Genomic DNA, 13,212 nt, shown 5'->3' on the forward strand with positions numbered 1-13,212 from the left:
GGATCAGCCTGTTAGCCAGTATTCTCGTCACCATTCCACGTGGACATGATTTGTATAATAATTAATAATCTATTTGGCAATTACTATAAATACTTAAATATAAAAATTGCAAACAAAAATGTCATCCAAACCACTATAATGAGGCAGTGTGTCCAGATACCAATAATATAAGGCTAGCATTAAGTTTCATTGTAAAAAATTTAATCCATACTATCCTCCATACTTTATATTATAAATGCGAAAGTGTGTCTGTCTGTCTGTCTGTATGTCTGTCTGTCTGTCTGCTACCTTTACACGGTCCAATAGTTTTACCGATTCTGACGAAATTTGGTACAGGGTTAGCTTATATCCCCGAGACGGACATAGGCTACTTTTTATCCCGGAAAATCTACTAATTCCCACGGGATTCCTAAAAACCCATCCACTTAACCGATTTGTATGTTTGGTACCGAGGTAGCTTGCGTCTCTGTTATTGACTTATGCAAGGGATCTTTAAAAATCTAAACCCACGCGGACGAAATCGCGGGCATCCTCTAGTAAAAAAATAAGAGAAGAACCGAGAATAATAATAATTATTTGATGGTGACGTCACAAAAAGGACTTAGAAGTTAAAATACAATTATTATTATTGTACTAAGTATAGTATGTTTATCTGTAACACCTTATGGTGACACTACCCGGAATGGGTGTAGGTACAGCTCAGCCTTCTGCTCATACATTCTGAACAATATCATATTGTGCGTTTTCCACGACCTATCTAACGAGTGCTGAATAAATGACACCTGTAAACAGGCTTTACTAAAAAGGACGTGCGATGTCCACGAACAGTACAGTTTTTGTTATCCGCTGATCTAATCGTTTAAATTATGATAATGTGTATTTTCCTCAAGGTTCTACTAGGTAGTTATCTCTTAAAGGTGTGAGATTTTAAATGTATCTTTTGTTACTATCAATATTTGAAGGCAGAAACATATTTTTAATTCGCCACGCAACCTGATAAAAAAGAGACGTGCCGGCGTGGCATTACTACAAAATAAGAAGAAGGAGAAAAGAGACGTGATGAATCAAAATAAGTCGTACCTTACCTGTAAGCAAGGTACGACTTACCATTGGGGGTTTGTCATATAACGCATGCCCAGATCAAACAAAACTCTTTCAACTCAAAAACCTTGCCTTTTGAGATAACTTCAATTTCAAACCGCTCGCTGACGCGATTATATTCTATGCCTATTGCAAAATTGTAGTAATTACTATACTTTATAATAATATACCTAGGTAGGCACTTATATTGAAAACATTAAAATCCTTCAAAATCTTTTTTAAACTGTTGTCTTTTTTAAAATGTGTTCGCTATATGTACCTACGGAAATAAAATCTATGTAAAAATAATTATAATTTTCTGAATGAAACTAGTTTCTGAATTTTTTTGAGTTAAAACAGTTTTGATGTAAGGCTGCGATTATGATTCTACAGCCCGAGCATAATAGTCAATGCGACACATATCTCTCGTTGTCACATAATGTGTCTCATAATGTCGCTTGTCGATAAAAAAACCCGCAATCTAAAGCGCTGTGGTACTTCTCTGACTTGGGCTACTTTTTACCCGACTGCGGCAAAGCCAAAAGGAAGGGTTATGATTTTAGCAGTCTATGTATGTATGTATGTATGTACAGACAGACAGAAAAATAATTTTACTATAATATTTCAGCGTTTATTAAGACGATCGCAGTCGGGTTTTAGTTTTCAACTTTGTCTTCTATACTAATATTATAAAGAGGAAACCTTTGTATTTTTGTATTTTTGTATGTTTGTATTGAATAGGCTCAAAAACTACTGGACCGATTTCAAAATTTCTTTTACCATTACTTAGAGGGATTCTTCCGAATCCGTATAGGCTATATTTTATCCCGGAAAATAGATAGGATTTTTCGTGGTAGTGAAAATTGTGGAGTAAGGCGTCGAAAAAACTGCCGTTATTGATTTCAAAAATTCTTTCACCGTTGGATATGTACGTGATCCCTGAGTGCTATAGGCTATATATTATGTACCACGGGCGAAGCCGAGGCGGACCGCTAGTGTTATATAAAATTATAATAAGCATCTACTACACTCACTACAGGACGCGTTTGAGTGACCACTGATCAAACCAAATCGTAGTAGGTATTTACAACAAACACTGGTGTAAGGTATACCTACGCCACAAAGTAGGATATCTACTCAATGTGCCTACGACACGTCAAGTCGCGTTGGTTATTTGTAGTGTGATTCTTTACATAGAAAATGCTACGATTTGATGCTTACAAGTACCTAGCGTTTTAAAAGTGGTGTGTTTCCACCCTTATCTTGATACAGTCCTTTCACGGTTTATCGCCAACGGTTGCTAAAACAAATATTGGTACACGCCATGTCTTTAATATGATATTACTTGTGTATAACAAACAGAGCCATTGCTTATTGGATAGACTGTTTTTTTACGCCAATGCCCATTGCCCATGATTAGAACCATGTTATGAATTTTACTATGGTCAAACAAGGGTCAAACAAAATAAATATGTAAGTATATTTTCAAGACTCGTAAGTAATGCGTATAATCCTTGTAGTTGATTAGCACTTCGGAAAACTAAAGTTTATTGTGACGCAATGAATATGTAAACTTCTAAATACTGTCAATTTAAAGTGGATGAAATAATATGTAATACCGCATACCAGTAGCGTAGTAGGTATTTTACAAATTACATACATTACAATACTCTGTATTTATTTATATATATAAATAAATACAGAGCTTAATCCAGTTTTCTCCAATGTGAAAGAACTCTTCTTTCACGTCATCCTGAGAACTTAAATTGGTTTCCCAAAGTAAAAATTGGCCTGTCTCCACTCTCCAGTTTTTTTACTACCATTAGTATTCTCTCTGTTGCGGCGCGAATGACAAACCAACAAAACAACTAAAAAAAATTATAATTATTCTTTTGTGTATAATCGAACCTTTGAATTAAAGAGTCTCTTTTAATTCGAACCTTCTAATAACAGACCATATTATTATTTAAATATCTGCTCGGTGCACCTTACAAAATTTCTATAAAGGCAGAATCCTTGAACAACCGGGAAAGCCCCTACTGCGAGGGCAATATTAAAAAGGGGAAAAACTTGTAGCTTGCTTTGCTGGTTACTTAAATATATTGTATCATGAAAATGAAAATGGCGTTGAAGAATGACACGTAAATTCGCATTTTTTGCAGATAGCATTCATCTTAACCATTTAAGCACCCATATTATAAAGCATATTTTTAAGTACCTTTGGCCAAAACCTTATTTTTCAGCAAAGCTTTCACCAGCATGATGCGCTCCAGCAATACACGGCGCTGCAATTGCTTGTATACAGTATGGCATATTATTGTAAATTGTACATTTGAAAAGAGCAACCGCCGAGTTTCTTGCTGGTTCTTCTCGGTAGGAACAGCATTCCGAACCAGTGGTAGATTATTTTGACGATTCAAAAGCACTTGTAAAAGTTTAATTGAATAAAATAATTTGAATTTGAATTTGAATTTGAAGATCAAAATGTGGACAGGGTTTCGAGCACGCGAGGATCGCATGACATTTGCGGATTCAACCGGATTGAACCGCTGGGGAAGCCTGCTTCATGGCGAATGGCCGAGCGAGCTTCGCGGAACGCTGTGGTCATAATTTATATCAATGTGGTACAATGTGACTTATTCTGTTGTACACACAACTTGCAAACTGTGAAAAAAATAGCAGTAGAATTAGACTTGCTTAGATTAGTTTAGAGATTGTACGACAGAATTAAATAAATGTGTTTCGTTTCTCCACTGTGTCACAGTCCAGTTCAAGGCACATATTTTACTCTACAAATTCAAATTCAAACTCAAAATATTTTTATTCAATTAGAATTTTACAAGTAGGTACCTACTTTTGAATTGGCAAGAGCATCTACCACTGGTTCGGAATGCCTGTGAATGTCCAGTTTACGATTGTGGCTATGCAACTGATTCGTGCTGCTGACGTTATTCGTTGGGTGCTGTGCGTCTCGCGTGCGACAGTGTGCGGTCGTCTCCGTGACTGATGCATGAGAGCCTTTTATTATTCGCCTCGTGTCAGATGCTGATTTAACCGGCTTAAACCGCCACGAAAGCCCGCTCTATAGCGAGCGTCCGATCGAGCTTCACGAAATGCTATGGTCACCATGTTGTCAGAATCGGTTTTAGCACTATCGGCGGCCAATAAAATAGTGCGGGTGTCTTAGAAATCTAACCTAGATTTCTAAGACACCCGCACTATTTTATTAGCACCCAGATCTTGACTAGCCTGTCTGATTTCGAGAGCAAAGTTCTATGTACCTCGGTAAAACAAAGTTTACTAAATTCAAAATCGAACCTGAGATGTTAGGGACACCGCCCGATTTTCCGCACCGCAATATCAAGTTTTGTACAAGATTAGGTTAACTTCAGTGGCAGGTCGTAGGTGCCTAAGTGTTTTATGTATTTTTTTTTTTTCGAATTGTTATGTACTTTATACGTTGTTAATATTAATAAAAATATAAGTTGTGGAAAATAAATAAATAATAAAAAAATAAAATCCACCTAATATTTACTATGCAAGCCAAATCCTTACAATTAATTCTTAAAAGCGAGGTAACCCTACGTGAACTGGGCAATAGGTACCTCCACATACAATAATTTAAAACCCTTTAGTTATTAATATATTCATTTCTATAAACAAACCAGTTTTTATCTTCCTAATTAAAATGCTGATCAAATTATAAAAATCTTCCTGCCCATTTATATTTATTATCAGGTAAGTACTTAAGTACATATGTATGTACGTCGCACCGAAATGGCATAAGCCGGGATCTGAGAGTTAGCCATATCCCTAGGGGTATTTCTAACTAACCAATTAGTTTCCTATATGACCTATTTGTGAAGACTATAAATGCTAATAGAAGGTACGAGTATACATATAATACATAACATGATAACATACAATTATTAGGAATAAGTACAGTATAAGTTTTTTTTTAAAGAATATTAAGAACGTATATATTTCATATCAACCCAGATCTACATATTATGAGTTTTTGATTGTTTAGTATTTTTATCTCGAACATGATCTCAGCTACTTGCATAGCATGTGAAACAAAAATCATTCAAACAAGACCGTGCATCCGTGCGTTGACACTGACAGTCACTCATATCTAAATTATTTTTAATGTAACATTTTAAATAAAAATATATTGTAACATGATTGTAACATTTTAAATGTAATTCTTTTAAATGTAACATTTCAAATAAAAATATTTTGAATGTCAAAAACAAAATTACATTTTCCGGAACTAATGATCCGATTCTGAAAATTCTTGCACTGATTAGTAGATAGGTAGTTTATCCCACGTAAGCAAAAATATTTTATGACGTTACTATAAGTGAGGAGGAGGCTGTGCAGGTGTGCGGGGCGTCCCCAGCCCGATTGCCATCTCGACCTGTCGCATACTAGATTTAAGTACCTGTTACCGACATAGCAGCGGGTGACGACGCTGCAGTGGTAGTGGGCAGGGTGGGTACGTAGTTCTAAACCAAGGTGCTGGAATGGCGACCTCGCATCGGAAACCACAGCTCCACCACCACCACCACCACCACCACCACCACCACCTCAACCACAACCACATATCGGGCGAGTCGCAGGGAGCCGCTGGATTCTGGCGGTGCAAGTGGAAGTGTGGAAATCCCTTCAAGTCATCTATCTATCTATGGATCTATGTCCAGCATTGAACGTCTATCGGTTGATAATGATGATGATGATGACCTACCTTTTACAAACAGCAATTAACTTTGTCAATTCAAAACAAAGATGCCAGTATGCCAGTAGCGCAATAACGTCGACTCGGGGTGTGGCTTAGTTTAATCAAGTAAGTAATAGGACCTCGATAAGCTTTCATATAAATAGTATGTACCATTGTATCTATTCTATGTACTGGTGGACTAACTGCGAAGGCGACAATGTTTTTAGGGTTCCGTACCTGAAAGGCGCCAACGGGACCCTGTTAATAAGCCTCCGCTGTCCATTCGTCCATCTGTCTGTCAACGAGCTGTATCTCGTGAACCGCAATAGGTAAAGAATTGGAATTTTCACATATTGTGTATTTCTTTTACGGCTAAAACAGCTAGTAATAAGAAAAGAAGGAACCCTTTGTGTTTGAGTCCAACCCGCGCTTGACCGCTTTTTTAACGTACGTCAATGAATAGCGTGGGCAGTGGGCTTTTGCACAGCTTATGCTATATAGCTCGTCGTTGAGGCCAAGAGGCTAGGACAGCGATAAGGGATCGACACAGATATTGTTACAGACTTTACTCCCCTCTTAGTAAACATAGTTTGTACAAGGAACCAAAAGCTTAATTTGCTATAATCCGCCAAACCCAAGAAATCTGTATGGTGCAACATGCAGCATGCGACATGCACCGCCCGCCCTCCCACTGATAAACATGCAGGAAAAGCCAGCCACCAAGCAAGCTACACGCACCACCACCACGCAGCACCACACAAATCCCAACACCACTCGACGCACGTTTCGCCCTGACACCGGAGCATCCTCAGGAGATGTAGACCTTACGATGTCTAATTGCAAAGACATACATAAACAAAAATATAGTTTGTGATATATAGATTATAGGTACTTTAGTTTTTCTTAGTTTTCTTTAAAGGTACACAAATACAGCTTCAATCTTCCTTCTAGAATCTATAGGCAAACTAATAGGTAAGTAGGTACTTACACTATCCCATACGACCTTGTTACCGCGAACTGACACTGAAATCGTGATAAAAGTGAAAACCTGACGCAAGAAGGTCTAAAGTGCCGGGAAAATTATGTCGCTTACCCATCTTCCGAGGAAGGTTCTGCGATTGCCTTAAATCTTGTAAGTAAACTGAGGAAAAACGGATTAATAAAGTAAAGTAAAAGTAAAATATTCTTTATTGTACACCAACAAGACAGTAATATATAATTAACGTTATAGATTTATGTACAAAAGGCGGCCTTATCGCTAAAATAGCGATCTCTTCCAGGCAACCTTAGGGTGAGGAGATAATAAAAATTAAAGAAAGTGGAAGGGGTGTACTAAATAAATAAATAAACACTACTAATAATAATAATACTAATATACTTAGAAGTAGGTAAATATGACACTGCCAACGTGAACCTAGAGTCTCCAGTTGTTCATCGTTGCGTCCGTGTGGTCTGCTTGACCAACTTATTGACACGTTTTGAATCATCGTCATGGTATTGGTATCGAATCTCGAAACCACAACTGTAGGTATAATTACCTACCTAATACTTTACCTAACTATACACATAGACCGCACAAAACTGATTTTAATAACGTCATTATCCACAATTTTTGGATTACGGTTTTCCTGGTTATTTTCCTGACCTTTTAAAATCGTGTTTGGACTTTTGGAGTTTACACAATATTCTGATTCCTACCTTCCTGATTGCTTGATATTAGATTTTTGATGGACACAGGGTGGACACCTTGTGTGCAATTCTTTTAACATAAGATAACTAGGTATATTCTAATAATAACACTACTATAGTGTTGCTCCTTATAGTCCACCATTTTAGAGGATGGCCCTCTAAAAATTAAAATTGTAATTTTGGGTACAAAACTGACAGGATAGTTGATCATGAACTCTTTCGAAATCATTTTCTCTCTTTATTTTAAAAAATCGTGGTCGACGGACCGTTTTGAGAGAAAAGAAAAACTGCACAAAGTATTTAATTACCTACTGAGGTACTTATTATGTCACTTCTTCACTCTTGTACTCACTGCAGCTATCTATTTAACTTAACTGAGATCTTATCATTTTTATTATCATTGCACCCTAGATTGCACATAATAAGTCGCATAATTATCTAAGTCAAAGTCAAAGTCAACTTTAAAGTGGGTAATATCTACTGTATACTTTTTAACTGTTAACTGTTGAGTTTAACTACTAAATTTACGTAACAGTGATAGTTAATTACGCACCTACGTAAACTAAAAATGAAAGCTACGTGGCCTGGGTTCCTAACACGCCCTGGTCTGAAAGAGAAGTAGATGCAATATCATCCGGTAGAAGTCCACTGGCTAGCACCTTGGTACCCCATTGTCTGTCAGTTTTTTAAACTAGTATGTAGGTACCAGGTACCCTAGGCCTATTGCCACTTCAGCTTCGCAAGTCACAATCCATTGAACTAAGGCGGTTACTTGGTAAAATGTTATTTATTCTTTAGGTACTATGTGTTTCGGATTATTGTCATAGACAGATAAAATATTATATACTTAAGAGTTATACCAACGGCTTGAAGTGTCCTTATCCGTTATCTATGAAAGTATCTGCTTGTAATCATTCTTATAACGATGCAATTATGTTATCTACCTACCATTAGGATAAGATGCTCATTATTGCATTCGTGTTCAACTATACGTAGGTATGACTGCGATCAAATACCTTCTTCACACATGATTAACTTGTAGGTTAGGTATACTACTGCCTACCACCTATATCTAGCCTATAATACATAATAATCTACTCTTGCATTGCACACGTTGAGTAACGCGTGTTTAGCCAGTGCACTTGGCCCATATTGGATATAGTGCTCATATTAATTATAGCTAAACAAAATAATACTTAAGTAGGTACCTGATCATGATCAACCCATTGCCGGCGCAGTACTGATCACGAGTCTCTTCTCAGATTGAGAAGGGTTCAGGCCATAGTCTGCCACGCTGGCTCAATGCGGATTGGAATTCACGCATCTTTGAAAATATGGAGAACTCTCAGGCATGCAGGTTTCGTCACGATGTTTTCCTTCACCGTTAAAGCAAGTAATATTTAATTGCTTAAAACGCACATAATTGAAAAGTTGGAGGTGCGTGCCCGGGATCGAACTCCCGACTTTTGATTGGGAGCTGGACGTTCTAACCACTAAGCTATCACACCTACCTATAATAGGTAAGTACCTACTTTTAATTAATAAAACTCAAAAAATAAAAAAGGCAAAAATAAATAAAATAAAATATGTAATAAATAAATATATAGTTAAATAAAAATGGTTTCAGTAATCTTCTAACTAATCAGTTAAACTTTTACAAGTAGGTACTTTTGAATTGTCAAATGCATTTACCACTGGTTCGGAATGCCTTTCAAAGCGAGAAGAACTAGCAAGAAACTCGGCGGAAAGCGCACTGTTGGAAGACCCGCCACTAGGTGGACGGTGGACCAACGACATCAAACCAGGCGCAGGGAGCCGCTGGATTCAGGCAGCGCAGGGTCGTAGCGCGTGGAAGTCCCTACCAGAGACCTATGTCCAGCAGTGGGCGTCTATTGCTCTATTGGTTAATAATGACGATGATGAGACTGGTAGATACGATAATGTAGGTACCTAAGCAGTTTTTGTCCGCCCGTTTCACTCACTTGATTTCATTAATCTATTCTGCTATGCAAAACGAATCGACGAATCAAGTAAGCAATGGGTAGGTAGGTACATAGTATTAACAGTTCCGTAGTTCTTGAAAATAATAGGAAAATGCTTTTCCGGGCGTGATGCTTGGCTAGTGGCTTTTTCCTTTAATCGATTTTACTATTATTTACTTTTATAGGTAGGCAGTAGGCACTCTGTTGCGTGTGGAAGTCCTTACAAGATACCTTATGTCCAGACGTGGACGTTTATCGGTTGTTGATGATGATGATTATGGTGATGATGGCTAAATATACTAGCTAGTCTGCCCCTGCTTTTCCTGGGTGAAATTTTTAAAAATCGTATTTAATGGGGGTCTACCTAACAAAGACAACTTCTCGTAGAGTTTCTAGATCCGGCGAGGTAGCTGTATCTAAGTTAATATGTCAGTCAGTCAGTGTATACTTTATCTACACTTTACAGAAGATTGATCAGAGCCTTTCTCCACAAAAAAACACCGAAATCGATAGGTATTTATTGATTTCGAATTGAGACTTCTTAAATGTTTTTTTTAATTTAACGAACTAGTCATCATCATCATCACCATAATCAACCCATCACCGGGTCACTACAGAGCACGGGGCTCCTCTCAGAGTGAGAAGGGTTTTGAACATAATCTACCACGCTGGCCAAGTGCGGATTGGAGAGTTCACACACCTGAGAACTCTATGGAGAACTCTCAGTTTTCCTCAAATATTTTGTTGAGTTATTACTTATTAAGTTTTTTTACTTTTTGTTTTATTACTTATTAAGTTGCAAAACCAGTAAAACCACGTTGCGAATCATATGATCAGAACAGATCCCAAACCTGTTGCAGTTCTATATCACGAGTAAGTATTTAGGTAGGTACATACTTCCATCTTTAAAAGAGATTATACCTACAAATAGTATCTGGGTATTATAGCGTTTAATTAATTTTTGTTTGATTTAGAATTGAGGTAATAAAACTTTGTGGCACATTAGGTAGATTAATACTTAATATAATGTGTCACACAGATAAAGAGTTGAACCAACCTGTATTTTTATTGTACACTAATTCACATCTTCACAAGGACGTAAGACAAATATCATCATCACAAAACGCACCAAAAACACTTGTGAAAACTTTCACTAATTACAGTCAATTTTTTAAAAATCTAACAGTCAATTTTTGTTAATATATAACTTTTAATATTGGTCATAATTTGGTAAGTACTTATATTATTTTTATAGCACTGTTATTATTACAAACTATTTTTAATAGTTGTTGATATATTTTTCACGCGATCGCGAGCGTTTTGGCGTAAAGAATTCGCGGACGCGTGCAAACGCCGTCCGCGCCGCTGAATCATAATCGCGAAGCCTTCTCGTCCGTTCGCTTATAAACGGCAAGCGCCCTTTTAAACTCATTCATACAATAATTTTTAATTACTACAATTATTCGTTCTAGTTAGGACGAGATTTCTTCCAGTTTCAGCGACGCCACTCGACGGACGTTTGTCCAACTTTCATCACCAGAGATCGTTTATTTTCAGTTGGTGCGGCATATTATTTACATTGGAGCAAGGCGAAGTGAATCGCCCATAAAACATTCAGACACCGATATAAAATATGGGTTAACCGTAAATAATACCCGGGGGTTCGAATGATTTACGAAGTTATGTGAAATGAGTACTTAGGTAAATGTATACCTAGGCACTCATTTCACATATTAAGTACTTAATGGATTGACAAATTACGAATGGAACTAAGTATGTACTCTCTCTGCTGAAGCTCATTAAAGATTGTAAGATAAGGAAGATAACACTGTAAAATTGTAAGATAAGGAAGTTTAAATAAATAGGTAAATAGGTAGTAACCAGCAAAAGTTAGTCTATTTTCCAGTGCTTAGGTTGGCCAAAACGGCAATTTAGTTTCCTCTCTGATTAACCCAATCAGTTAAACCTTTCTTATGGTGCAGAATGCAAGTTATGGTACCTATCACCTAATTCTTCGGGGAAAATAATGCATGACTATTGTAGGAGTTAAGACCCTAAAATATTAGTTAAAATTATTATTATTAACCTAAAATAGGCAAGTATAAGTTTAATAAAGAATGAGTTTTTGCTGGCATGACACCGCAAACACTTGTTAAAATAATATCTTATCAAGAAGAGTAGGTAGGTATCTACTTATTACTAAACTAGCTGTGCCCGCGACTTCGTTCGCGTGGAATAACTCTCAGCGGGCTTTATATAGCCACGGACGCTCAGGCGCGAGGCGTGTAGTACGTACTCTGTATGTTAAAAATGTTCGCCGTGATTCTTTAAATTGACATAACTTTTTTATTTATGAACCGATTGGCATGAAATAAACACTAAATGTTAAATGAAGCTTACTACAATATATTAGTGAAACCGTATCTAAATCGAATTAGCCGTTTTTGATATTAGCGTGCACAAACACACAGACAAACAGACAAAAAAAATTAATTACAATTTCGGGTTCGGCATCGATATAATAACAACCCCTGCTACTTTTTTTTTATATATTTCCATTGTACAGACACCACTTTTCTACAATTTTATTATATGTATAGAATAGAACTTACTTAATAGAACAAGTATTAAAAGTTGGTAACAAGCAGCCTTATCACTAAAACTCAAGGTAAATAAAGCAAAGAGAACATCAGGGGAAAGCGGAAAAGGTTCTGTACCTGGACAGCTGTAGCCTTCTGACGTCATAATTATTATGGAAATAGCGAAACCGACACAATAAAATAGTTTTTTTTAAATATTCTAACAGTATAGGTATAATGACCACAGCCACGCACTCGATTACATGCATTCTTTGCCAGAGTTTAAAAACCGATCAAATGCGAGTCGGCTAAAAGTTATGTTTATGATAGCAGAAAGATTAGATAATAATATGGTAGGCACGCGACAGGTCGAGATGGCAATCGGGGTATGACTTTGAGGCAGGGAGACACCTTCGCACACCCGCACGTTGCCTGCGCTATCCTGCACCGGAGCGCATGCGGTGCGGGATAGCGCAGGTAACTTATATGAGCATCCCTTAGCGCAGGGGCTGTGCGGGTGTGTGGGGCAGCCCCACCCCGATTGCCATCTCAACCTGTCGCGCACTACTCCCCATACTACGTATACAATTTGCATTCCTATGAATTCAGCAACTTACGATACACTCATACTCGTGACTCATGGGAGATTCAGTATATAAACCTACATAATATAACAATAATCACTATCCAACGAAATTGTGTTTGTTTGTTAGTTTAAATCTAAATTAAAAATTCATGAACTACCGAAAGTACATTCTGAAGGATGGCACTCACGACATCTGTCGAGCTTGTCGCCATCCCGGCGAGTCACTCACACATATGCTTTCAGGATGTTCGGCGCTTGCCAACACTGAGTATCTGCACAGACACAACCAAGCAGCCAAAATCCTTCACCAAGAGGTTGCTCTGAAGTACGGTCTCCTGGATGAGAGGTTGCCGTATTACAGGTACACACCGGTGCCGGTACTCGAGCGCGACGGAGTCCGGCTCTATTGGGACCGGTCCATCATCACGGACAGGACTATTCTAGCGAATAAGCCTGACATCGTGGTGGTGGACCGGGCACAGTCGAGGGTGTTTTTGGTGGACATCACCATTCCATATGACGAGAACCTCGTGAGAGCTGAGAAACGCAAGTATCTTGATCTGGCTCACGAGGTTT

The 13,212-nt window shown here is 37.7% G+C and overlaps 1 protein-coding gene across 1 annotated transcript in view; it reads right to left on the minus strand.

Moving 5' to 3' along the window:
• LOC123874227 (bumetanide-sensitive sodium-(potassium)-chloride cotransporter-like) overlaps window positions 1–10,879 on the minus strand; it is a 70,956-nt gene extending 60,077 nt beyond the window's left edge. Inside the window, exon 1 of the mRNA XM_045919464.1 lies at window positions 10,529–10,879. The gene's annotated coding sequence lies outside the window, so the exon portion shown is untranslated. The remainder of the gene's footprint in view (window positions 1–10,528) is intronic.
• Between the last annotated feature and the right edge of the window lie 2,333 nt (window positions 10,880–13,212).

The sequence above is a fragment of the Maniola jurtina genome, chromosome 18, assembly GCF_905333055.1.
Source record: "Maniola jurtina chromosome 18, ilManJurt1.1, whole genome shotgun sequence".
Taxonomy (NCBI): Eukaryota; Metazoa; Arthropoda; class Insecta; order Lepidoptera; family Nymphalidae; genus Maniola; species Maniola jurtina.